This window comes from Petaurus breviceps, unplaced genomic scaffold (genome assembly GCF_028583685.1).
Source record: "Petaurus breviceps papuanus isolate PSGF00001 unplaced genomic scaffold, PetGlider_PUasm1.0 208, whole genome shotgun sequence".
Lineage (NCBI taxonomy): Eukaryota > Metazoa > Chordata > Mammalia > Diprotodontia > Petauridae > Petaurus > Petaurus breviceps.
The window spans coordinates 10574563-10601309 of record NW_027185852.1 but is presented as its reverse complement, the minus strand read 5'-3'; the positions used below and the strand labels follow the sequence as shown (position 1 = coordinate 10601309).

At 44.2% G+C, this 26747-nt stretch overlaps 1 long non-coding RNA gene across 4 annotated transcripts in view; it reads right to left on the bottom strand.

The window, feature by feature from the left end:
• Nucleotides 1-710: 710 nt before the first annotated feature.
• Nucleotides 711-26747, bottom strand: part of LOC138165265 (uncharacterized) — a 29573-nt gene continuing 3536 nt past the window's right edge. Inside the window, exons 4-5 of one of the 4 annotated variants that reach the window (XR_011169318.1) lie at nucleotides 9977-12919; nucleotides 711-7796 (exon numbers count right to left, since the gene is read on the bottom strand). This is a non-coding gene — a long non-coding RNA (uncharacterized lncRNA). Of the gene's footprint in view, nucleotides 12920-20702; nucleotides 21345-23360; nucleotides 24825-26747 lie in introns of those variants that run through there. The other 3 variants (XR_011169317.1, XR_011169319.1, XR_011169320.1) reach the window with 3 other exon arrangements.

The following is a 26747-nucleotide window of genomic DNA, read 5'->3' as shown; positions in this document are numbered from 1 at the left end:
TCTCTCCTCCACATGTCAGCCTTTTATCATGCAGATGGCATGGTGGGTAGAGTATTGGAGTGGAGTTAAGAAGATCTGAGTTCAAATCCAGCCTCAGACACTTACTAGCTGGGTGATCCTGAGCAAGTCATTTAACCTTTTTGCCTCAGTTTCCTCATCTGTAAAAGAGGGACAATAGTCCCTAGCTCATTGAATTATTGTGAGGATTGAAAGTGAGAATGAATGCAAAATGCTTTGTCAACCTTAAAGCACTATATAAACACTAGATATGAATTAATTATATGGCAAACATATAAAATTATAAATATGATAACCCCAGTTTCTTCAACCAATCCGTTCATGGCATGTTTTCCAATTTCCTTTTCATTTTCCAGTTTTCTTCCTTGAATACTCAGACTCTTATCTGCCACTATTTCAATCTGATGTGAATCTCATTAAAGTCATCTATTGCATTGTGTGCAGTTTACAATCACAGGAAAGTTTTTTGGCTGAGATGTGACTCAAGATCCTTTCCTTAGAGAAGGAGTATAATGCTTGTCACTCAGCTGAAAAGTTAAAGAACATATGAAGTCCATCCAGAATGCCTCACTCTCCCGCCTTTGATCAAGAGAGGTCTGATGAGGAATGAACAAATGAATGGAAGAATTTCTTTTGGAATTTCTTGTTTTATTTTTTCACCAACCAAAAATACATTTTTTCTCCCTCCCACTTCTCTCATCTCTCCACTCCCTAAAAGGAAAACAAAGCTGTTGTAACAAACATGCACAGTCTGCCAAGCACCATGCTAGGCAGAAGGAATGCAAAGGCAAAGCCAGAATAGTCTCTGCCCTCAAGAAACTTCTATCCTAAAAGGGGAACAGCCCATAGAGGGGAAGGGAGTTTAAGTCTAAGGCATCATGGGGTTTGGGTGGAGTCAGCTAGCAGTCTTTTCAGTAGCAATGATCACATGGCAGATGTTAAGATGGTTCAGTTGAGTAGGCTCTGGTTTCTTGATGCATGACTAGAGGGGATGATGCATGATCGACTGGACCACAGGAATGAAGACCGTGCAGATATAACATCTATCTTTGAAATGATGAAGAACTCAGATGGGGTGAGTAGAGACTTATTTGTGATCATCAAAAGACCTGGGTTCGAATCCCAGCAGAGACACCTGATAGCCTGGGTGACCTTGGCCAAACCTCTTCATCTTTGTAAGCCTCCATTTTCTTATCTGTAGCATGAGGGGTTTGGACTAAGTTACTTCAAGCTACCTGTCAGCTCTAAACTGATGATACTACAGTTGCCCCTTGAAGCTTCAAAGAGGCAATTTAGGATATTTCAGGACTACTTTCCACATGTAACAGAAGTAAGTATAATGAGTATCATTAAAACATTGGAAGTCAGAGCTGCAGGGGGCCTTGGAACTCATTATTTCCAGCTCCCTTTTTTTATGACCCCATTTCACAGATGAGGAACCTGAGTTTCCAATAGAGGAAATGACTCCTCCAGGTTTGCACAGCTAGCTGGTGGCAGAGATGTTCAAACTCTCCATTCTATTATGGTGCTCCTCATATCAGACAGAATCAAAGGGATTATGGGTAAATTCCTCAATTATAGACCTTGACAGGACCTTTGAAATTTTTATCTTATTGTTAACTGAACATAAAAGCCAATATAAAACAAAATCTAAAACTATTTCTAGAGTGATTTGTAAATGGAAGTTGGGAATGTCCAAGGCACATCTCTAATCTTTTAAGACCCACCCCATGGCTGGACATTATCATGATTTGCATTTGTAATGCCTCACTTTCCAACCTTTGGTCAACAGAGAAGTCTTGTGAGGAATGAATGAATGAATGGACATTTCTTTTTATTTTTTTAAATTAAAATTAAATTTAGGATTAAAAGAACAAAGCATTCTTTGACTTTCTTATCGGGGCCGTGACACTGGGCTGGGTAGCTATTAGTCTTGGGTGTGGCAGACCAATATTCTAGAGCCTAAAGGAGGCACCCTTAGAAAGGCATTGGACTCAAAGGGGCCTGTCCAAAATGAAATCATGTTTAGCCTGGCTAATGGGGAAACTGAGTTTTTGCTGAGATCTGTTTCTCTCCATTTGAAGTTCAAAGGATCCTAATATTCAGTTCTTGAAGATGTCATTTCTGCTCTCATTTCTTATTTCCAGAAGGATTTATCTATACACAAACTCAGTTAAAAAATGTTTGTGTTTAGTGGAAAATATGCTGGCTAGGCTATAAAATACAGTTATCCCTTCCACATCTCAACTTGCCCCATTGTGGTTTCAATATATTATGGGTGGGGATAAGAAATTAAATGGGAGTTTTTGGGGAAGTTTTGCAGAAGCTGTAGATGACATTTGAAGGCCAGCATATGACACAGGAAAAGTTTAGAAACTCAGAAATACTTTAAATATGTTTAGCATTATATAATATCAGCTTATTTTTATCTTTTAATACAATATAATTCAGACTTCTCTGGCACAAAGGGAGGGTCAAAAATTTTTATGGAGGTTTCCTAGGTTAGGATGTGTGTGCCATGCCCCTAACCCCCTAGATGTGGGAGGCTTAACTGTATGATTGTGATGTGGCTGCCTGTTCCATGACTCCCAAAGGAGATTTAAGAATTCCATTTCCCTGGAAAATATTCAAGGGAACATCGAACTGCTTCATTTGGGAGTAAATCTGAGTTCAAACTGATCATCAAGCATTTATTAAATGCCTACTACATGCACAGCTCTGGGAATACAAAGGCAAAAAAAATGAAATAGCCTATTCTCAAGGAGCTTACATTCTACTGGGAGGATAGAAAATATACAGATATGGATACAGAAAATAGAGAATAAATAGGAATGCACAGGAGCAAAGAGGGCAACACAAACAAGCACACAAGCTTTGGTGCTCAATTGTGTTCTAAATAAAAAGGAAACTATACATGATGCAAGTTAAAATTTCACATACAGTCCTCTTTTTCTGTTCTTTGTATATACCCATGTTTTTGTTTGTTTCATTCAAAATAAAAGGTATATATCTTATTTTAAATACATAATTCATTTATATAACCATCATATGTAACAAGTGGTATATAAATGTATTTAAAAGGTACCACTTATATAATAAATATAAAATCAATTATACATAGCAAACATATACTATATAACAAATTATACATATGTATGCATGTATTTTATTATGAATGAGACAAACACAAGAAAATAAGTTCATGGTCACATACAAAGAACAGAAAAAGGCAGTTATATGTGTGTGTCTGTATGTATAAATGTGTATTTATAGCTATCCTATTTACTTTATTTCTAGAAATATGTATGTCTACATATGTATGTTATATAATATATACAAGGTGATTTAGATGGGAATAAGGAAGAGAGAAATCTTCCTTCAGGATTCTGGAGAAAAAAGAAATCTAAGTTTGAAGTATAAATAAGCAAGAATCCAAGCTTTTCTGTGTGGCCACAGACATCTAGGGCCACCTCTACATGAAGCAGAATCCTGTCTACACCACCTCAATCTTTGGCCCTCCCCTTGCAGACTTGGGGGAGGTGCACAACTCTGTCCCCATCAGTCAGTCAAAGCAAGGACATTGCATTCGGGCCAGTTCCAATAGACAGGATGCTTTTCCTCAATGTGCACCCACTGCTCCTAGGTTGGTTCTCTGGGGCCAAGCAGAACCAGCTCAGTCCCTGCCCCATGGCAGCCTTCCATGTGCATCTCGGGCACTCCAGAATGTTTCCTGGTCATGTTCACTTTTTAAATTGAATTTAAAAAATTCTCCATGAGTTTCTTTATGAGATTGCTTCTCATAAAACACTTCAGAACATTTTAATTATAGAGTTGGAAGGAACCCTACATGTAATTTACTCCAATCCCCTAATTTGGTAGATGACGAAACCAAGGTCCAGGGATGGGAAATGACCAAAGTCATATGGCCAGGGATGGTTTCCTTCTTGGGTAAGAGGGCCCACAAAGCACTGGCTGGTCCAAGGTTACACAATTACTATTAGATACATGAACTCAAATCTTCCTGCCTTCGAAGCTGGCCCTTCACCCACCATGCCACGCTGGAAACTAAAATTGTGGAGACTGAGGAACTAGAAAAAAGATGAGGGCCAGTGGAATAATGTTGGAATTGCACCCTTGAAAACTAATTTGGGCAGAGTTTGAGTGTAGGCCTAGTTTGGACTGCAAGGCTCTCTTCTGACCCCTAGCCTGGTCTGGAGGCTCATCCCCAGTTTGCCCACAGGGAAATCAACCTTAAGCTGTCACTCAAAAAGCCCATCTGCTGTCACAGCAGGACCTGCAATATTTGTTGGTGCAGGGAGGACCTGGTTTGGAAACAATGTCCTGAAACATACCGGCCACGCTTGTTACTGTAACATTGAATCTTCACTGAGAAGGAAAACCGGCCCAGAAAGTCTCTCAGTGGGCTTGGCTGGCTGCAGTATCATGTGACTCTGGGACTTCGCTCCTCACATGTCAGACATGTGCCATCTGTCCCTCCATGTCCTGCCTCTCCTGTGCCCTTGGCCAGGCTGTCCCTCATCCCCTGCTCACATCAGACTCGGGCCTCCTCAGCTCCTCCCAGAGCCCTTTCCCATGCCCTCCCATCATCATGCTTGTGCTCTCCAAATTACCCATGGGAGAAGAGTAGCTAAAGAAATTCACTAGGAACTTGTGTCGGATTTACTCACAGCTTCAGAAAATGGGACAAAGAAATGGGTCCTGGAGGGCACCTAGGTCACCTCATTTCACAGTTGAAGATACTGGGCCCGAGTGTGGGGGAGTGCCCATCTGTGGACATGCTGTTTCCTCCCAACAGGATACCAGCCTCTTGAGGGCAGAAGCTGTATCTTCTTGTACTTTGCATTCCCATGACCCAGCACAGGGCTTGACACATAGTAGGCACTTTACAATTATTATTAAATAGGATGTAGAGTCTTAGAGAATTTCCTGGGGGCCACGGACTGACCTAAGGTCACATAGCAAGACTGTATAAAAGACTGGACTTGAACCTGTCTTCTTGCCTTAGAAGCTGACCTTCTATCCACAATGCTATGCTGCATCCTTATCCACCAAATGAACGCAGAGAAAATAGCAGCCAAAAAAAAAAAAAGCCCCACTCCACCCCAACACTTGTTTAGAAAATCCAAGTCAGTGGAAAAAACCCCATCAGATTTCCCCCTCTTTCATCACTTCACACTAACCCTATTAGAATACCAAAAGGCAGATTCTTTAAAAATGAGTCACTTTCCCACCCCCTCAAGGTCTCATTAGCTGCTGTTCTGAAGATGCCAAGGGCTTCCAGGCCTAGGCAAGTCTTCCTGTGTTCCTTCCACAGACCCAAAGTTTTGGCCTTTGTTGCTGTTTACAGGAAATGGGAACCAGTAGGATCTTGCTTGGGTAGGAAAAAGCCCAGGGAGGATTCCAGACTAGCTCCAGCCCCCAGGTTGTCCTTGCCTTCGTGAATCACTGAGCCTGGTCCTGCAGTCGAGGTCATACAGGGGAGCCCCGAAGATGAAAAACTTGACCTGATGATGGCATTGAATGTAAGCGTTGGTAAGGCCAGGGCAGGGCAGGGCACAGAAGGTAGGAGCCAGCATAAGGACATACAAGGCATTCTGTCTTCCCCCAAGAAGTAGCAGTTAGAGCTATCCATGAACACATATTTGCTAACTGTGCTAGGTAATGGGGTTACAAACCCAAAAGATAAAGCAATACTCAAAGAGCTCCTGCTCCTTCAGGGAGATGCCACAGACACATTTAATATATACAGAACGAATACTGAATAAATGCAAGGTAGTCAGGAGGGAGGATGCTGGCAAAGGGGACAGGGGAGAGCAAGGTGCAGCAGGTGGTATCTGAACAGTCATTCAATAAGCATTTTAATGAAAAGAGTATGTAATCATCTCCTACAATTTGCAAGGGATGATGCTAATCACAGGCGGGTCTTGAGTTGGAAATGAAAATGGATGCATTTCAGGCATCAGGGAATGACCAATGACAAGAATGTTGGCTGCATGTACATGCTTCAGGAAGACCTGGGTTCTAATTCTACCTTTGACACTGAACAGTGATGTCTCTAAGACTGAGTTTCTTCATCTGTAAAATGAGGATACTGATGTCTGTAATGTCTATCCCACAGGGCTTTGGAGAGGGTCAAAGAAGACAGGCAATAAATATATGAAAAGTGTTTTGTCAACCTTTTGGTTGTTCAGTCATTTTTTTTTAGTCATGTCCCACTCACTGTGACCCCATTTGGGATTTTCTTGGCAAAGATACAGGAGTGTATCTTTCCCCTCTTCGGCTCATTTTACAGATGAGGAAACTGAGGCAAACTGTTAAATGACTTGCCCAGGGTCATGAAGCTAGGAAGTATCTGAGGCCAGATTTGAAATCAGGAAGATGAGTCTTCCTGACTTCAGGCCCATACTCAATCCACTGTGCCACCTAGCTGCCCAAATTTTAAGGGCTTCTGAAAAGGTCAGCTATTATTTTTATGCTGCAAGACAAAACACCCCATGTTTAGAATCTTTCAAGAAATCAAAAGCCCAGGGGCGGCTAGGTGGTGCAGTGAATAGAGCACCGGCCCTGGAGTCAGGAGGACCTGAATTCAAATTGGGCCTCAGACACTTGACACAATTACTAGCCATGTGACTTTGGACAAGTCACTTAACCCCAACTGCCCTCCAAAAAAAGCTAAAAAGTTAAAAATTAAATTAAATTTTAAAAAATCAAAAGCCTAAGTCATGTCTTCCTTAAGGCATCTTTGTAAATTTCCACTGCCTCCATCATCCCAGGCTCAAATTCATCTTTACTAATATGGTCAGAGTGCCTTTTTTGTTTCTGGCCAAGGAGAGTGAGACTCAACCTTCTTACATAAAGCACACAGCTGGAACATTCGCCGGAATTCTCAGTTCTTGTGGCTTAAGACAGGAAATGGGGCAGAGGCTTCTGCAGTGGCTACAGGGGCCAAGAATGTGGAAGGGATGTCTGGGAAAACAACACCAAGGGGGAAGGGTTGGATAAGACCTTAGGGGACCATTCTGCCCAAAGGACCCATTTCAGGAGGGAGGGGGATGAGGTAGGAATGCCTCCCCCAGAGTCACATTACTGGTCCAAGGCCACGCCAAGACTCCAATGAGGGCTTGCTCAACGTTGCCTCGTGGAATGACCAAATAAATCATCACCTGGCCTTGTTTCTTTTTCCTTCTGAGGGCTGTGTGGGATCGACCAGGACAGATGAGAAGGACTCTAAGTGATGACCTTCAAAGAGACTAATAGAGAATGATTTGGAGAGAGCCGAGACTTCAGCGGTGAGGGCCACCTGGTGTCCTCCAGTGAGACTAAGCCTGGGAGGCAAAGTCCAATGTCTTGCACAGCCAGAGAATACTCTTACTAGAACTGTGTTGCCCCAGAGCCATTTAACTGGAACAATTTGGATTGTGGCAGAAAACTCCAAGAGAATTTTTTTTTAAAGCTGCTTGGAAATCCAAAAGAGACGTCCTGTAGAACACTCACTTTACTCACAGAAGACACGAGGCCCTTAATCTTCACTAGCATTCTAGGCACCATTCTAATGAGAAGTCTGATTTTCCAGTCCACTGAAGCCTGGGATTTTACATTATGGCAGAGCAGAAGCAGCATCGGGGTTGCAGTCGGAGATGATCTGCTCTTCACTGGCTGTGCCATGTGGGGTGAGTTGCTCACCCTTTCTGGGTCTGTTTCCTCCTCTCTAAAATGAGGGGGTTGGACTAGCTGAGATCCTTGCTGTGATTCTCTGTCTGGAAGCAGAAAATAAGGAAGGTCAGTGAGGCACAGAGGAAAGAGATCTGAATTTGGGGTCATGAGACCCTGCTGCTCATACATGATGGGGCTCAGTTTCCTTATCTGTAAAATGAGAGCATAGGATCCTCTGATCTTTGCTGGCCCTTAGAGGTCTAAATCTGTGATTCTAAAGAGAAAGACCATAAAACTCCCAGAGTGTAGTGACAGAACAGAAAAACAAACCCCCTAAAATTCCCCGAAAGCATAAAGGCACAGACGTGCATCCACAAGGCAATGGCTGATGCTCCCCTGAAAGCACTTAAGGAACGAGATCACTCAGTTTCATAAGGCAGGGAACTGTGGGTTACACCTGAGAGAGTTTTCTATTAAAATGATTAATTTGTAGCTTGGTAGAATGAGGGCTAGCTCCTCAGCGTTGCTGTAAGGCTCAAATAGTGCTTAACACAGTCAGCCCCTCGCACACAGTAATTCCCACAGGTTGCCATAATACATGACAGTTCCTTCATTTGTATCCACAGGATCACAGTTTCAGAGTTAAAATGAATCCTAAAGGCGATATAGACCAACCCTTTCATTTCACAGATGTGGAAACGGCAGCCAACAGACAACGACTGCTGTGCTCGACGTCCCAAGTGAAGTCAGAACCTCTAGCTGTACGCTGGACTTCCCTTCCTTAGGGCGTGCCAATCCGCGAGGTCTTCCCATGTCTGGTTAGTGGGGGAACCTCAATGCGCTTTTTGCCAATCAGATCCTCCTTCTGGGAACTGGAAGTTTTGAAGGGACTGAAACTGCTGCTGCCTTCTGGCAATAAGGGCGCAGTTGCTGGCTGGGGTCTCTCACCCTGCCCTCTTCTGGTCCTTCCTTAGGTTCATGAGTCCTGTGGGGAAGGTCTCTATCACTGGAGAAAGAGACATGTAAGGTCTCACTGCCACAAGGATATAAGCTTATCGATGCCTTGAAATTCGCCTGGGCTTGGTATCACTGCAGGCTTTTCTCATACTGTGGTCTGAAATCTATTTTTAAAAATGTCACAGTGGATGGGGTTTTGGACTTGGAATTAGGAAATCCTAGAATCAAATCCTGACTCTGACACTTGCTAACTGTGCACAAGGGCAAGTAGCTTCATCTCCCAGGGCCTCAGTCTCCTCATTTGTAAAAAGGAGACAATGAGAGCTGTAACACCTGCCTCACAGATCACCGTGAGGGTCAAAAGCCATACTATTTCAGTGCTTTGCAAACCATCAAAATGTTATGTCAACGGCAATTATCACTGTCATTTATGGGAGTGTGGAATGGATTTGTGATTCACCAGAAACCTAGGCTTCCAGGAAAAGTATGTCAAGAGTCTATGTTTTCATCAGCATAGGGAACTCCTAGTGTGGGAACTCCCTTGACCAACACCACCAGCAGCTGTCTGTGACTCAGCAGGGAAGCAGGGTGAAGTTGTGGGTAGAGAGCTGGACTGGCAATCAGGAAGACTTGTGTTCAAATCCCACATCAGGCACTAGATGGGTGATCGTGGGTAAGTCACTTACCCTGTCGACCTCACTTTCCTTATCTGCTAACTGGAGATGATAATAATAGTTTCTATCTCTCATTGTTATTATAAAGATCAAATGAGGCAATGTAAAGTGCTTTGCAAATCTTGAAAAGGATACGTGGAAATAACCATGAACATTTATTGAGTGCTTTAAAGCACTCCTTGAAAAGTGTTAATTCACATAAATGATGTCATTTAATCTTCCTAACAATGTCAGGATAATCCTCATTTCAGAGGTTAAGGGACTTGCCCAGGGTCACAAAGCTACAAGACCAATCACTCTTATTAGGCAAATCCTAGGGGGCTAACCACAGCCAGTGTGTGTCACAGGGAAGATTTGCACCCAAGGCTTCTGGGTTCTAAGCTCAAACTTGGACACTTAATTAATCATCACTATTCCTGTTGCCCCATCATCCTCGCCAAAGGCCTCATATGCTATAGCGGAACTGGATTCCAGTGCTGCCTCAGACACACTTGGGTCATGTGACCCTGGGCAAATAACTTAAAAAGTCAGGGAGACTTTCATTCAAATCCAGTCCCACACACTTCCTGACTGTGTGACCCTGCGTAAATCACTTAACCTCCCTTAGCCTCAGTTTTACCCATCTGCAAAATGGGGATAATAATAGTACCTACCTCCCAGGGCTATTGTGGGGAGGAAATCTTTTTACTCTGCTTTGCAATCCTTAGAGCAATTTTGTGCATGCTAGCTAACAGATGTAAAACAGTTGTCAATCTGCCCCAGTGAAGGATTTCCCTGGAAATGAAACCGCAGGCCTGGAGATAGACACACATATGCACACACGTGTGCATATTACATGCATGTGTGTATACACACATTAACCACAACTAGGATCTGTCTGAGGCAGGCCTCGAACCCAGGACTTCTTTAAGCTGAGACTGGCCTCCAGGCACAGTGTCGGGCTGCCTCTTCTTTAGGTTTTGACCCTTGATAATAATAACAGACATGTAAGATTTCAAAACAATTTACACTCATATACAAACTCATACACACTTGCTTTCACAATACACACATATTCTCACACTCATACACACACCCACATATGCACACCCACACTCTTATAACACTCTCCTCACATACTGACAAACTCCCACTCTCTCACACTCACACACTTCACACACACAACTCATGATCTCATATACACACCCACACATTCACATACACACATACATTCAAAAAATACACACTCAACTCTCATATGTACTCACACATACACACTCACATACATTCACAAAACAGACACATTCACATAACTGTCTCATTCACACAACTCATACAAACAAGTCTCATGTGCACTCACACATACACTCACAAAAGACATACCCACTGACACACACACTCTCTCCTTCTCTTTGTCACACACACACACACACACACACACACACACACACACACGATTTCCTTTGAAACATCTGAAGAAGACATCAGAGGCGCGGGCTGGTTTTTTTCTTTGTGAGCCCCTCAAAGAAGGTAACCCTTCATTCCCCTCCAAGGCAGGGGGCCCTGGCATTAAGGCAGGATTAGCAGGCCCCTCCTCGGGGCAATGTTCACTTTCTTTCCTCAGGCAGCCTTTTCAGAAAGGGGAAGTGTCCTCACAGGCTCTAGCAGCACGAGCCGGAAGGGGCCTCAGGCTTCCACAATAATGAGCTGGAGAATGTGGTGATCGAATCTTATTTGAGAAAAGCCTCCTTTGATGGTCCTCCTCCCCTGATGATCTGAAAGCACCGAGGCGCTTTCTCTCTGCAGGGCTCATTTCTTTTGCTGCAAAATGAACAAGGATCACATTTTATCTTCATCCTCTATTTGATTAAATTCAACAGACATTTTTAAGGTACTTACTATGTGCCAGGCACTGTAGAAACAAAGGCAAAAATGCCCCTGCCCTCAAGGACCTTACACTTTACAGGGATAACTTAACACATATACAGGTAAATACAAAATAATCTGGGGATGGGGAAGGTATTAACAACTGGGGGTAGGGTGGGATTGAGGAAAAGTTTTGTGTAAGAGGTGACACCACACATGTGCTTTTTCTGAGAGGTATTACAGGGAGGCAAGTGCATTCTGTGCACGGGCTAATAACCCATGCAAAGACAGGGAGACAGTAGTTTAGAATGTTAAGTTTGGGAAATGAATTGGCTGGCTGGAATTGAGAGTGTGTGGAGGTTTATAATAGAAACATTTTTAGAAAGGGAGATAATGGACTTAGGATGTAGAGCGAGGCTTATTTTGGCCATGGCCAGAGCAGGAAATCTGTAGTATTTGACCATGTATTTGTTACAAGGGTTGGGTTATTCCTCCCTTCTTCCCCTCTCCCTCCCCTGCCATGGCTAAAGGTTGGAGGGGAAAAATAGATTTTCGTTGAATGAAAAATGTTAAAGGGAATAAGCACTTATTAAATGCCTACTGTTTGCCAGGTATCACATGTGCTAGCTGCTTTATAAATAATATCTCATTTGATCCTTACAACACTGGGTTTAAAAAAACAAAAGGAAAGAAAAGGGATGGGAGCTAGATTTTGGAGGGCTTTAGATGCCAGCTTGGGAACTGTTGCATTTTTCCCTTGGCGGTAACGTGGTCAGATTAATGTCTCCGCAATGCTGACTTCGCAGTTGGGAAGGCCAGCTTGGAAGGGGATGGCCGGCAAGCACAGAGACTTGAGGAAGAGGTGCACTGACTTACCCCCAGTGACCGGGCGGCAGAGGAACAAGCCAGGGGCTGGCCGGCTCTGCGCCTCTCGTCCCTGCTCACCTCACTGCCCACAGCTCCGGCCTCCAGGTGACCAGGTGGCAAGATGGCCGCCATCCTTCAGTTATCACAGTACTGTACCTTGAGAACGGACAGCATCAGCACTGTGATAACTGAGCCAGGGCAGCCCGTCAGTCATCGCGGCTGCTCTGCCACCAACGCCAAGCTCACGTGCTCTCCTAGACTTCGCGGGCTGAAGGCCGGGCTCCCTGGTGGCAGAAAGGGGGGCAGCCCCGCAAGCGGGTAGACTCAAACGGGAGCCGGCCCAGGTGAATCCCGGAGAAAGGGATGGGATGGATGATGAGGATGTGGGCCACCTCCCTCTGATAACACGGCTGCCAGGCAGGAGACTCTCCAGCTGTTCCATCGTTCCATATCTGCACCGCCCTGCATCCTCCAGCAGCACCTACCTGATCCCAAACTAGGAAACCAGGAAACTCCGACCCCGATCTAAGACCCCCAAGTGGTCTCACCGGCCAGGTCTCAGATCCCCGAGCCAGGGCTTTGGTGTGTGTGTGTGGGGGGGGCACACATATCTAACTTTCCACAGGTAAAATGCCAAGTGCCAGAACTGCATGTGCTTCTAGGAAGGGAGAAAAAGGAAATTAGTAAACAGCAATTATTATAGACATTACATACAGCGGGCCAACAATGCAGAGAATGATACCGAAACTAAGTCTACCCCTCCACCTGTGTTTTGTTACTCACAACCATCTTTTTCCTCTTTTATGTTAATCTCAGTCCTTTATGGTCTTTTCAAGGGCCATAAATGCACGGTGGTCAAGTGTACCTGGCAACTTCCAGAATTCCTAAAAAACAATCAGAAAGGAAAGAATCTCCTGGTGAACTCTTGCCTTTGTTTTGCCAGGAATCAGGAATCTCTCTTCTCTCTCCTTCCCACACCATGCTGCCAATACATATACATAAAAATGCAGCTTCCTCCCCTGGAGTGCAGGGGCTGCCCTGCTTGCCTTTTCTTCTGTCTTTAGAATTTATCACAATTTTTGTTTGTTATTGTTTAGTGGTGTCAAACTCTTTATGGTTCCATTTGTTTTGACAAAGATACTAGAGGGGTTTGCCCTTTCCTTCTTCAGTTCACTTTACAGATGAAGAAACTGAGGCAAACAGGGTCAAGTGACTTGCCCAGGGTAACACAGCTATTAAGTGTCTGAGGTCAGATCTGAACTCAGGAAGATGAGTCTTCCTGATTCTAGGGCCAGCACTTTAGGCACTGCACCACCTAGCTCCTAAATGAATATCCTCTCTCTCTCTGTGTCTCTCTTTCCCTCTCTCTCCTCCCTCATATATATATATATATATATATATATATGTATGTAAATGCATAGATATAAAATGTATTTGTGTGTGTATAGACATGCACATGCATCATTTGCTATCATGCATTTGACTCCCACAGTTCTATGAGGGGTGAACTCTCAAACCTTAGAGTGTATTATTTCTTAGCATCAGCAGGTCATTTGGCCTTTCTGAGCCTTTGTTTCCTCACTTGTAAAATGAAGGAGGTTAGGCTAGGAGGCCTCTCAGGTCCTTCCAGCTCTCAATCTGTGATTCTGTGAATGAATGCCTGGTGAATGCCTTCTAAGTGCCCAGCAGATCTTTATATGGTCTAAGATGAGGCTTGTAGATTTCAAGCTGGAAGGAAGCCCAGGATTTCTTCTATTTTTCTGAGCCTCATTTTCCCATATGTAGCGTGGATCCTGATAAAAGCTATAATACCAACCTTATGAGATTGTTGTGAGACCAGTTAAAGAAAGACAGGCAAGGCACTCAAACACACCAAAATCCTACAGAGAAAGTGGCATGGAGACAGTTGGAGGAATTAACTATCTTCAAGAAAAATGTCAAGCCAGGACACAAAGATGCACAGGCTGGCTACCTGGGCTTGGGAATCCTGCGGAAGGGAGAGCTTTGTTCTGCTTGGCCACAGAGGGTAGAGCCAGGAACAACGGACGGGACATTCAAAGAGCTGCAGATCAGGAAACACTGCCTAGCAAAGAGAGCTGTTCCAAAGTGGCCTGCTTGTCCTCAGAGCTGGTGGCTTCTCCCTCACTGCAATTCTTTTAGCAGAAGCTGGATAATCTTATACCTGCCAGGTATGATAGAGGGAGGAGTCTCTTTAGGATATGGATTGGCCTGAACGGCCTCTGAGATCCTATCCCACTCTGAAATACTGAAGACTCCTTTTCCTGAGTTCAAATCTGGCCTCAGACACTTCCTAGCTGTGTGCCCCTGGGCAAGTCACTTCACTCTGTTGTCTCACTTTCCTCATCTATAAAACGAGTGGGAGAAGGGTATGGCCAACCACTCCAGTGTCTGCCAACAAAACCCAAATGGGGCTGTGAAGAGTCAGACATAACTGGCCAAATGACTGAACAATAACAAGTCTAATCTCATTTAACAAAGCAGAGAACTGAGAGCCAGAGAGATTGAGTGATTTGCTCACCATCCCAAACACAGCAAGCAAAAGAACCACGATCTGAATCCTGGTCCTCTGTCTCCCAACCCCCCCCCCCCGCCCCTCCCGTGTTTTACGAGGTATCATGCAACTTCCTGCTGAAAGCACTTTACATAATTAAATTATTTGACACTCACAATAGCCTTTTGAAAGTGGTGCTATTATTATCCCCGTTTTACAGATGAGAAAACTGAGGAACAGAGAGATCACATAACTTGCCCAGGGATACACAGCTGGTGTGACCCAGACTTTTATAGTTCCAATGGTAGCTCTCTATCCCAATGGGCATTTCCAGAATGCCTTTTTTCTTCCTTTTAACAAATAGGTTAGTAATGCATTCCCCCCAAAAAGCACACTTAAAACTGCGACTCATTTCATATCTAACTTGGCCATAACTCCCAATGGACCTTTATAAAATAAAGAATTGCAAGTTGTTTAATTAAAAGCAGGTTCTTCAATTGAGTATGTATCTTTCAAAGGCAGACTATATAGACTGGATATTTGTAACTTCAAAGGACTTAGTTTGTTTTTGATAAATGAATCAATTCGTGTTAAAGAATGCCGAGTATTAATAAAAGGCAGAAAAAAGCATAAATGTGACTGGTCCCAGCCTTATTTCCTCCCTCTTTGTTTTTCTCTCCTCCTAAATAGAAAAGGAGTGTCAAGACTGTGAGGTTAACTTTGCACAAGTGACTACATCTGATCTTCAGCAAAGTGATTTCTCCAGAAATGAAACCCTACGGTGTGGGGGTGAATCCTTTGCAGCCTTGGAAGTTCTTCAAGTTCAAGGAAATCAGACGAAATCCACTCAATTGTGGCTGCTGTATGCTGGTTAAAACATGAGGGGGCGCCAAAGACCCAAACTTGGCCTGGGCACTCCTGGCTTCCTGGAAATCGCTGCACATTTTTAACCAAATTATAAACATGTGTTACATAAACAAAGACCTGGGATTACTGTGGAATAACACTGGAGATCTCTGACCCAACAGGATGGATGACTGGGCTCACCCAGAGTGGCCTTGCGCTTCTGAGCTGACCATTGTCAGCCTTTGTAAAAGCGCATTCCTGGCCCTGACATAATGAAATAGCAGGGGGAGGGGAAGCATTGACTTCTTCCAGCAAATAAACGATCCAGAGCTACTTAACAGTTATCTGCCTGGCCATTAGCAAGCGTTTTACCGCCTCCATAATGCCTCTGCAAAGCTCAAGTGCCTTCTATTAACCTGGCAACAAATGTAAATGCTCTGGGGGCTGGACTGGACCGTCCTGCCCACTAGACATTTGTTTTCCTTTCTCATTTCACTTTTTCTTTTCTCCTCCCATGAGGTAAAGGTAAACTCTTCCATATTCGCTTTTTTCCGAGTTTGTTTCTGGTAGGGATCTATAGTTTCTTTGATATAAGGAACTCCTGGTGTGGAAAGCTCCTTCTACTAATGTAAGTGTTAACCTGTTTGATACAGTCTTATCCAGTTGCCTGGGGGCACTTAAAAGTGAAGCGATTTGTCCCTGGGCCTATAGCTGGCATGTGTTAGGACTTTAACCGAGATCTTCCCAACTCTAAAACTGGCCCTTTACTCCCTGACTCTTCAGCCTCTCTAAGAAATCACTTATTTGCAAGAATCTATAGGATAAGCCAAAAAATAGTTAGACCATCTTCATTCTGTGGCTAGAAATGGAGTCAGAGGAACACTATTCACATTCCAGAAAGAAAATCAACAGGCTCTCAAAACTTATTATAAGCTTAGAAAAGTACACTTGTTATTATTCCAGACCTATGATCTCAATCATGCAGGCAATGCCCAGTGAGGAAACTCCCTCTGTAAAGCAGACCAGTCAGTGTCCCTCTAAGTATTCTGGAGATTGCCAAGGGCATTATAAAGTTAGTGCCCAGGCTCGCTCAGCCCATCAGTATGTGTCAAAGATAGGATCGGAACAAAAGTCGCACTAACAACAGCCTAGCCCTCAATCAACTACACCATGTTGTTACTCTAAGTTTTATTCTGAGAAATTATTCCCTATAATGTTTGTACTTTAACCCAAACAAACAGAAACTTTTAGTCTTTTCTGTTAATTTTCTTGTCATGAATAAAAATCTTTTTTTTTTTTATGTCGGGCCAAGCATGTGTGAATAACAATATTTGTTTTGTGAAAACTCCCTCTGCTGATGCAGACCTGGAACCTATGGTCTCAGAGAGAATGGAAGCTGAAGTAACTTGGCCAGAGTCATACCACAACCATGTGTAAGAAGTAGGACTCGAACTCAGGACTTCCCTAGTTGAAGGTCAACCACCTATTCAACACTGCTTCTTATTATATAATTATAGATAATTATAGACAATGGTGGGGGAGGGGTGAGTGAAAGCGGTGGTTTGCAACAGGTTTTCCTCTTGGGAGCAAATTCATTTTTTAAACCTTCCATTTTTGTCACAGAACAGCATTAAGAGTCCTGGATTTATAATCTAAAGATCTGACTTGGAATCCTAAGAAAATCACGTAGTCTCTCCAGGCCTCAGTTTCCCCCTCTGTCAGAGGAGAGAGTTGGATGAAATGACGTCTAATGTCCCTTCCAGTTCCAAAATCAATGAATTTCCATAAAATAACATAACTAAGATGTGCTTCTTCACTTGTAGCATCAGGAGCCAAGCCAGGAATAGCCTCAAGCAATACCAACTACATGGATGCTCTACACTAAAGAGATTACTCAGAAATAACTTATGGTGCAGTTGTACAGACACCTTCCTCACTTCTGCTTCTGAGAGCACATCATCCTTTCCTCTTCTCCTCCTCCTTCTCTCCTCTCCTTCTCATTTCCTCTTTTCCTCTACCATTTCTTCTCCCCTACCTCCCCTCTCCCCACTCCTGTCCTCTTCTCCTGTCTTCCATCTCTCTTTTTTTCTTTCTGTCCTGTCCCATCCTTTCCTTTCCCTTTCCTTTTCCCTTCCCTCCCCATCGCTGCTGCAGATTTCCCTCCTCTTTTCTCTCACAGATATCACCTCCAACTACCCACCCCCACTTGAACCCAGCCCACCCCCAGGGTGGGAAGTCTGTAGTCATGAAGGGGAAGTAGAGGAAGAAAGGGGCAACCCAGAAGTGAAAAGGAAAAGAAGCCCCAGCTCTGAGATGCAACTTTTGTTGTCTGGCAGGTGGGGCATAATTTCCCCATGTATCAAATAATGGATTTGAATCAGATTATCTCTAAGGCTCTTCCCAGCTGTCTCTACACCAATGGTAGTGTTGCTGTTCCCCTGACCCAGTTCTAAAAGAGAAGGGGAAAGGGAGGTCACTCTCAAATTCTGGAAGAACACAGCAGAGGGGAGACAGTAGCAAAGACCCTTCTAAGTCAAGGTAAGTGATTCCACAAACATGTAATAGACACCCATTGTGTGCAAAGCTCTATCCTAAAGATACAAGGATGAAAACACAGAGAACAGTCCCATCAGGAAGATGATCTTGCCCTCAAGAAACTTCCAGTCTACCAGAACTACAATAAATGTGCTACAAGGTAGAATGTGATCAGGGCAAAGAAGAGAGAGAGGTAAGAGCACCAAGGGAAATTCAAAGAAGAGCTAAGCTTGGGATGTGGGATCCAGGAAAGCTCCATGAACGTGGAGTCCCTGGAGGTGATGGTCCCTAAAGGAAGGGAGAGATCTACATGTCCCTAAATCCCACCTCAGAATCAAAGAACATCGGGGTTGAAAGGGAACTGGGCGGGGGGATAGTTCAACCTGTATCTTGCCAAACTCTCCTCTTTTCATTGACCCTGAGAAGAGGGTGATGGCCTCACCTTCCCATTGAGGAGGAGCCCACTTCTCTTGGCTCCAAGCATTTTCTCTGGCCATACTCTAAGCCTGGAATGCTTCCCCTCCTCATCTCCTCCCACTGGCTTCCTTCAAGTCCCAGCTAAAATCCCACTGCCTCCAACAAGCCTTTCCCAATCCCTCTTCATTCTAGTGCCTTCTGTTTTTTAATCATTTCTTATTTATTTGCTATGTAGCTTGTTTTTTCATATTTGTTTGTCTCCCCCCATTAGACTGTGAGCTCCTGGATGGCAGGGACTGCCTTTTGTCTCTCACTGTATCCCCAGTGCCTGGCACATAGTAGGCACAATAAATGCTTGCTGACTGACTCAGAGGTTGAATAGTCCAAGCACTCCATTTTACAGATGAAGGAACTCTGACTCATAAAGGAGCCACACGATCAGAGTTTCAGGGCTGGAAGTGACCTCAGAGGCCTTCCAGGCCAACCCCCTCATCTTACAGATAAGGAACTGAGGTCAACAGAGGTTAACTTGGTTCAGAAGGTAAGAGGTTCCTCACTTAGCACAGTGCCAGTGCCTGGCACATAGTGTGTTTGATAAATGCTTCTTGCTTTGTCTTGCTTTATAGCCTTAGATGACTTGAACAGGGTCATACAATTAATGTGTGAAAGAGGAATTGAACTCAGGCCTTCCTTACTACAAGTTCAGTACCCTCCTCCTCCCCACATTAGGAAGCTTTTCTTGACATCAAGCTAAAGTAGCCTCCCTGAAATTTCCACTCATTCCCCTCTAGAATCAAGCAGAAATTCTCTAATCAGCCTTCTGCGTGACAGCCATTCACATGTTTGAACCTTGTCTCCAGCGTAGGAGGTTCTAGACCCCAACTTAGTGCTCCACTGCCCACCGATCTCCTTACTTCCTCCTCTGGCCCTGGCCCTTGACTCTGCTCAACCTCAGAGCCCCCATCCTGACCCTGCTCCCACCTCCCAGCAGATGAGGGCTGGGGGAAGACATCCTCCTTGCCCCTGCCCCTGCTCCTGCTGTCAGGGCTGCAAGCATTTGATAACCTCGACTCAAGTCCTGACACCCCAATTAGCTGTGCAACCTCACGCAAGTCACGTAAGCTGATCCTGTTTCCCTATCCATAAAATGGAGATAATGCTTGTCCTCATCTCACAGAACTGCCACAGGGAAAAAGTGCTTTGTAGAGCTCAATGCACTGTAGACATGGGAACTGTTATTACTGTCCAACGGAAATAGTTACCTAAGGGTTCTAACAGTTTTGTTAGTAAGGAACTAGCATTCAGGTACAAAACGGGCCCTATAAACTTGGGAGAGTTTGTCCATTGATGGCCCAAGCAGCCTGTGGCATGTTATGTGCCTCCTCCCATGCTGCCCAGTAGGATGTAAGCTTGAGGAGGGCAGGGGCTATTTCGTCTTGGACTATGTACCTCCAAGGCCTAACACATAAGGAGCACTGAAATGCTTGCTGAATTGAAATGAATGAAGCTGCAATAAAGATCTGGGCTCAAATCTCGATCCTGCTACTTGCTATACCAGTGGCTTTGGACATGTCAGCTCCCTCTCTGCACTGCAGTTTACATATCTGTAAAATGAAGGGATTGGGCTGGAGGGCCCATCTATCTCCAACACTAGTCCCATGAGAAAACACTTTCCAAGTTCCTCCCCATGGCGGATATTAGTAACTGCTCTGAGCTATATAGCTTACAAAGTAGCATCTTCACAACCAATAAACATTTCTTCAGCATCTACTCTCTCTCAAAGACAAAAGTGAAATTTCCAGGAACATACATTGTATCAGGGAGGCACCATGTATACATTAAGCATATACAATATGTACACAATGTCTGTAACCCTTAGGCAATAGGAAGGTCCCAGAAGTTTATTGGGGAAGGATGCTTGGAAGGATTCAGAAGGTTCAGAAAGGTAGAGACTGAGTAAGAGGTAAGCAGGTAGCAATTAACAAATTGTACCAACCCAATCCACTCGTGCCAAGGAGCAAGCAATTCCTACCCTGAACAGAAAGCGACTCGAGGAAAGGCATGTACTCAGAAGACCAGTTCATGTCTAGGCAGGGGTTGGTGTGAGCCTTGGAGAGAGCACTGGATTAAAAAGTCAGGAAGATCTGAATTCAAATCCAGCCTCAGAGGCAGACTAGCTATGGGATCCCAGGATTCCTCTGTTTCATCCTGTGTGATATGAGGGGGTTACCCTCAACATTCTTTCCAGCTCTAAATCTATTAGTAGAAGAAAAAGGGGAATAACTCCTTCCATGTTGAACAGTGCTATCTGACCTGAGATTAAGCAAAATATTTCCATTAAACTAATTGCTTAGGACGCGTCCAATGCTATCTTTATTGTGTTATGAGTCTTCTTTTAAAACCAAATTGTTTGCCATTGTTATTTTTTCAACCTAAAAATTAGAGGTCTGAGCCAAACAAGGTTCACCTGCATACCTATGCCAATGAAATACATCATGCAAAGTATGCTGATGTAAATCAGCACTGTTAGTACAAGGGCAGCAAAATCCCACTCCTGTTCCCTGAGGATAACAGAGCCTGGCCCACACAGGGTTGAGAGGGTGACAAATGTAGAGGGGAACAGCGTGGGTCTGGGGCCAGGAGGAAATCCAGCCAGTGTGCCATGGAGCTTGTCATCTAAAGAAACCAGAGGAAAGGGACCTGCCCAAGGGGGGATGGACCTGAGTTCAGAGGCCAGCTCTTCTACTTTCTCCCCCTGTGCTCACGGGCCACATTGCTCTGTTTCTGTACAATGAGGAGGGTGGACAAAGTCCCTTCCAACTCCGAATCTCTGATCCCCAGTTCCCCCAGGAAAGCTCCCCTTTAGGAGACAACTCTCAGGGTGCAAAGAGAAATGTGCGCTGTGAAGGCTCAAGGTCTGAATTGTCCTGTCAGGTCCTCACATCAAACACAAGTCTGTATCCACAGTATGTTATCTGAAGATCCTGATTACTCTTATCCTGAAAAAAAAAAAGAGCTGATTGTGGAAAACTGGGGTGATTAGATACCAAGCCAGTCCCTCCTCCAAGGACTTCCCTACCTGGAGTGTTGGCACTTTAAAGCAGAAAGACTCGAATTCAAATCCTACTTCTGAAGCTTTGTAGTTGGGTGAGAAGAGGCATGGAATTAACATCTCTGAGCCTTGGTTACTTCTTTACAACAGGGATAATAATACTTTTGTGCTGACTGTACAGTGTTGTTTTGAGGTTCATGTGAGATTTTATATATACATATATGCACATACAGAATATACTTTATTAAAATATACTTAGAATACATTATAAAATGCATGTATAACATATTTCTATATTTATACTATATTTGACATATTTATAATATATTCATAATATATTTCTGTATTATACACATATGTTATATGTATACACAGTGCTCTGCAAACTTAAAAAAAAGAGTTACATAAATGGTAGTGCTAAAAAGAAACCTATAGTAAATGTTACTGTTATTTCAGTACAGCAAGAGAGAATGGGGACTAAGCCTCGCCTTCTATGTTGGACAGGACTTTGGGATCTGAGGTCAAACAAAATATCTCTAATAAAACTAAAAATGTGCTCAAAACACAGGACTGGTCCAAATTTACTTCCATTATATAACATGGTCTTTTTTTCCCTGCCTCATTTAAACACAGAAGTATTTAGTCTGAATATTTTTAGTTCGGCTTTCTACCACACCCAGGTTTCATTCTTTTTTTTTTTCATCCAAAATCCAGTTTTTGGACTGCTCAGCTCTCCCTCTTATTCTTATTTCCCTTCTGTGTTGTAATCTTCTGGAAAGGGCTGCTTGAAGGCTCCCCAGGCACCATTTCCAAATGACCTATCCTTCCTTAATACAGCCAAGCCTGTCTTCAATTACCAGTCACTTCCCCAACGCTGGAAGACTGCTACATACAAAGGCTCTGACTTTCACAGCCAGCCCCCTAATGGACAGTCATCAGGCCAGTACTGGCAAACTCACTGAGATTCAGTGACCTTGAACTCAGGACACCTGAGTTCAATGGACAGTTGGGCCACACATTCTCCGAGCCTCAATTTCTCTACCCTGAAACATGGGCAATACACGTGCAAGGAAGGGGTGGAGATCATTACTAGGATAGCTCTCTGCCAGGTATGGTGGGGAAGGTTCAAGGGGGGTGCCATCCCTTGCTGTTGAGTCATTTTTCAGTCATGCCTGACTCTTTGTGATGCCATTTGGGATTTTCTTGGCAAAGACACTAGAGTACTTGGCCATTTCCATCTCCGGCTCATTTTACAGGGTTAAATGACTTGCCCAGGGTCACAGAGCTAGTATACTGAAGCTGAATATGAACCCAGGTCTTTCCAATTCCAGGCCTGGTGCTCTTAGGTAGCTGCCCTAAACAAAGATTCTATAGGAGTCAGTCAACGTCACTTTAGGTGGGTCATTTACTTTTTCTGACTTTAGTACCTCTCTTATAAAATGTAGGGGGCTTGGGGAGAGTGGAGTGGATGGTGTCTGAGGTCCCACTCAGACTTTTAAGTTTTCTGTAAAGCAATCATCAAAATAAGCACAATGGCATTTCACAGGATCATGCTGGGCTCCAAATGAAGTGTTTGTAAAGGGTTTTTGCCAACTTTAAAGGGTATATAAAGGTCAGTTTAATACTCTCCTAAATTGGTATTTAACTCATAAAAGGGTTGTGGGTTTGTTTGGTTTTGTCTGTGAAATGAAAGAAGGAGGTTAGGAAGAGGAATCGGATTAAATCTAATTTGTGTGTGTGTGTGTGTGTGTGTGTGTGTGTGTCCTGGACCCCCTTTGCTGGAAATCTGGTGAAACCTGTAGCCCTTCTATTAATCTTGTTTTTAAATACATAAAATTAAATGGATATGGGATTATACAAGAATTCAATTATGTTCAAACCCGGTTATTTATATGTCTATATCTATATGTTTAAAATTTGTGGATCTCAGGTTATGAATGCATAGATCAGATGGTCAATAAGGTCCCTTTCTGCTATAATCAGTTATGAAATTGTATCTAAAGTTCCCTCAATTGTTCCCCACCTGGATTAGACTGACCCTCCCCAAGTATAAGATTCCCAGGGGGAGGTCCCTAAGAAACCTTTGTGAACCCTGATTCTGCTTTCAGCTCTTTGCCACTCTTGATCAAGTGAATGAAATGGTTGGGGACGGTCTGGCCCTAACTGTGATAGAGGGCTGTACATTTCTAGCCCTAGATAATCCCCAACCCGAATCCTACTGTAAAACGACATCAGTCAGGAGAAATGGAAATAGAAGGGCAAGAAGAAAGGGATAGGAATGGAAAGAGGGACAAAAAGGAGAAAAGAGGGCCAAAAAACCAAAGTGAAGAAAGGAGGAAAGAGAGAGAAATTAAATAGGGGTCAATGCAAAAGGCACAACACAGTGTAATGAGCAGAGGACAAGTCTTGGAGTTAAGATCTAGGTTCAAATCCTGCTTCTGGAACTTACTGGCTGGGGGACCAGGCATTCAATGAACATGCTTTCTTTAAGTGTCTACAATGTGTCAAGCACTGAGGTGAAGAAGCCTCAGCAAAACCTAAGGCAAACCTCTTTCCCCCTTCAGACGGGTAACATGAAGAGGTGAACCTGCTGACCTTTATGGATTTAGCCCTGGAGGGGAGCTCATTCAACACAACTCCCACTAGGTCAAAATCTCAAAATCCATGACATATCAGCCCTGGCCCTCTAGGTCTCAGTTTCCCCACGTGTAAAAGGTAGGCAATGGCCAGATGACCTTTGAACTAACATTAGCACAGCACTTTAAAGGTTAAAAAGTAGAAATGTGTGTGTAGGTATGTGTATGCAGACACACACACACACACACACACACACACGACTATATCTATTGTTCCTCACTGTAACCCCGTGACCCAGGTGCTATGAGAGTCTCCATTTATAGATGAGAATACAGGCTACCAAAGGCAAAGTGACTTGCTCAGAGGCACAGAGCTAGAAGGAAGGAGGCAGGATTCACACCCAGGGTTTCCTGAATAACCCTCCCATTTCCAAAGCCAGCTGACTGGAAGGTCCCTTCAAACTCACAAGGAGTGATGCTCTGGTTGGTAAACGGAGGATCTCGACACCTGTAGCCCCGAACTCACAGGAATTCGTGAGGATCCAATGAGATGACGCCCTGTCGGGGCTGGGGACCCTCGACAAATCATCCGGGCATCTCTCCCAGATTGTGCAGCGCGGCTAAGGCGCTCTTCCTCCTCAGCGGAAGGAGGGAATTTACTGACTGCCCATATTTTCGAGGTGTTGGGGATGCAAAGACACAAACACCCAGTCCTTGTTTTCTTTGCGGGGTGAGGGAAGGACATAGGGGCACAGAAAGACAAAGTCAGTGCCCCAGGATTCAACCCTGCCCCTCATATTTATTGCCTGTGTAATAAATCACATAACCTCTGTGGGACTCAACTTCATCATCTGCAAAAACACAAAAAACAAACAAACAAACCTTGTGGTTGTTCCGTCATATCTGACTCTTTGTGACCCTATCTGGGCTTTTCTCTGCAATGATACTGGAGAGCTTTGCCATTTCCTTCTCCAGTTCATTTTACAGATGAGGGAAATGAAGCAAACAGGGTTAAGTGACTTGTCCAGGGAGACACAGCTAGTAAGTGTCTGAGGCTGGATTTGAACTGAGGTCTTCCTGACTCTAGGCCAGGAGCTCTATCCACTGAGCCTCTCAGCCTCTCTTTTAAAAGAAGGTGGTGCCAGTAATGCAATGTCCTCTGAGCTTCTTTCCAGCTTTAGTTCTAGGATTTTATGATCCCTGCCTTCAAAGAACTTATAGGAAGTCACAGATCCAGACCTCCTCCCATCCTCCCTAGTAAAAGGTGCTGAGCGGTTTTAACCAAGACAGCCTCCAGCTGGCCGAGTTGTGAGGCCAAACACATCTCTCCTCCTTATCACCTCTGACAGCTCTGTCAATGTGTCAGAAAAGGTGTCAATCTGTCTGGCCAGGACAGAGAAGCCCTATGGAAACCTGATTTGTGGAAACCAGGTGTGCCTAGTAGGTGGTAAGCTCCCCAGTTTCCTGAATTGTACCATAGAAAAAGATCCCTCTACAAAGAACTCAGCAGTGGACATACCAGGGGTGGCTATAAACATGAAATAAGAATTAGCCCAAGGGGCCATTGCCTTCCATTTCGGCCCAGTGGCAGTCAGCAGATGGTTAAAAAAAATGAAGTCTCTACTGTCCAGTACAAACTCAGCCTATTTCAATCAAGTGATACCTTCCAAGCACTCCCACAGTGCCCGGCAGTGTGCTAATAGGTGTTGTCTTATTTACAGGGCTTTCCTTTTCAATACCTCCAGGATGGAAAATGATGATGGAGATCTTGTGGAAGATTTATCCATCTTAATAGGCCTACTGTTAGGGAGGAGCATCCTGCATTGTTCAGTGAGGGAAGGGAGCACGAAATCCAGTCCAAAAATGTGGATCAGATTTCAGTGACCAAGTTGGGCAATCCCTGAGTCAGTGACATTGTTCCGGATTTGCCTGGGGTCTTAGTCATCTCAGGAAAGCTATATTTAACAGCTTAACTTAAAGATGACCAGTTGCCACGCTCCCTCCCTTCTACCTCCCACTGCTTCTACAGTCTCTCTTTCATGCCTCTCTAATGATAACAGAACTCAGAAAAGATGTTCTGAATGGCCTCTCCAATCCAGCCCCCAAAGTGTTTGCTGCTGCTAGATCCAAACACATGAATAATTCGTTCACTACATCTCTAGACCACCACATCAATCATTCATTGGTCTGGGTACCCAAGTGCATCCCCCAGGAGCCTTCCCTGAATAACACACAGAACGTGGGTTCTCTTCTTCCTCTCCCAGATCCGCTCAGCAACAGATGCTTTTCTCCCTGTCTGACCCTCCTTTCTCTGACTTTGAAGTCCATCAGCATAAGGCACCAGGCTCCCAACACCCTCCTCTTGTGAGGATCCTTCCCTGTTCTAGAACTAAAGTCTCATAGACAGGATGGGCTAAAGTCTCCTGGTAGTGGTGGCTTGGAGGGCAAATGTGGGCTTTTAAAGAGGGGTCTTCTCCAGACACTCTGGGGATACCTCCTGGGATGTCAGAATGGAGAAAGTAAGGGAAGAGTGAATGCCTCTCTTCTCCCTTCTTCTTAAGAGCACCTGCCATTCATTAGCTGACAGGGCAACAGTTACACACACGCACATATTACCTGTCTTCAACTCTAATTTATAGTGTTCAGGTTGCCAGAAGGCCAAAACAGCAGGAGGAATGGGTTTCTGCTGGTTGTAAAAAGATGGGGACGATCGGGAGGGAGGGCTAGGGGACACGGAATCTTTTATTTCTCGGCCCAGTTAAGACCTGGGAAGT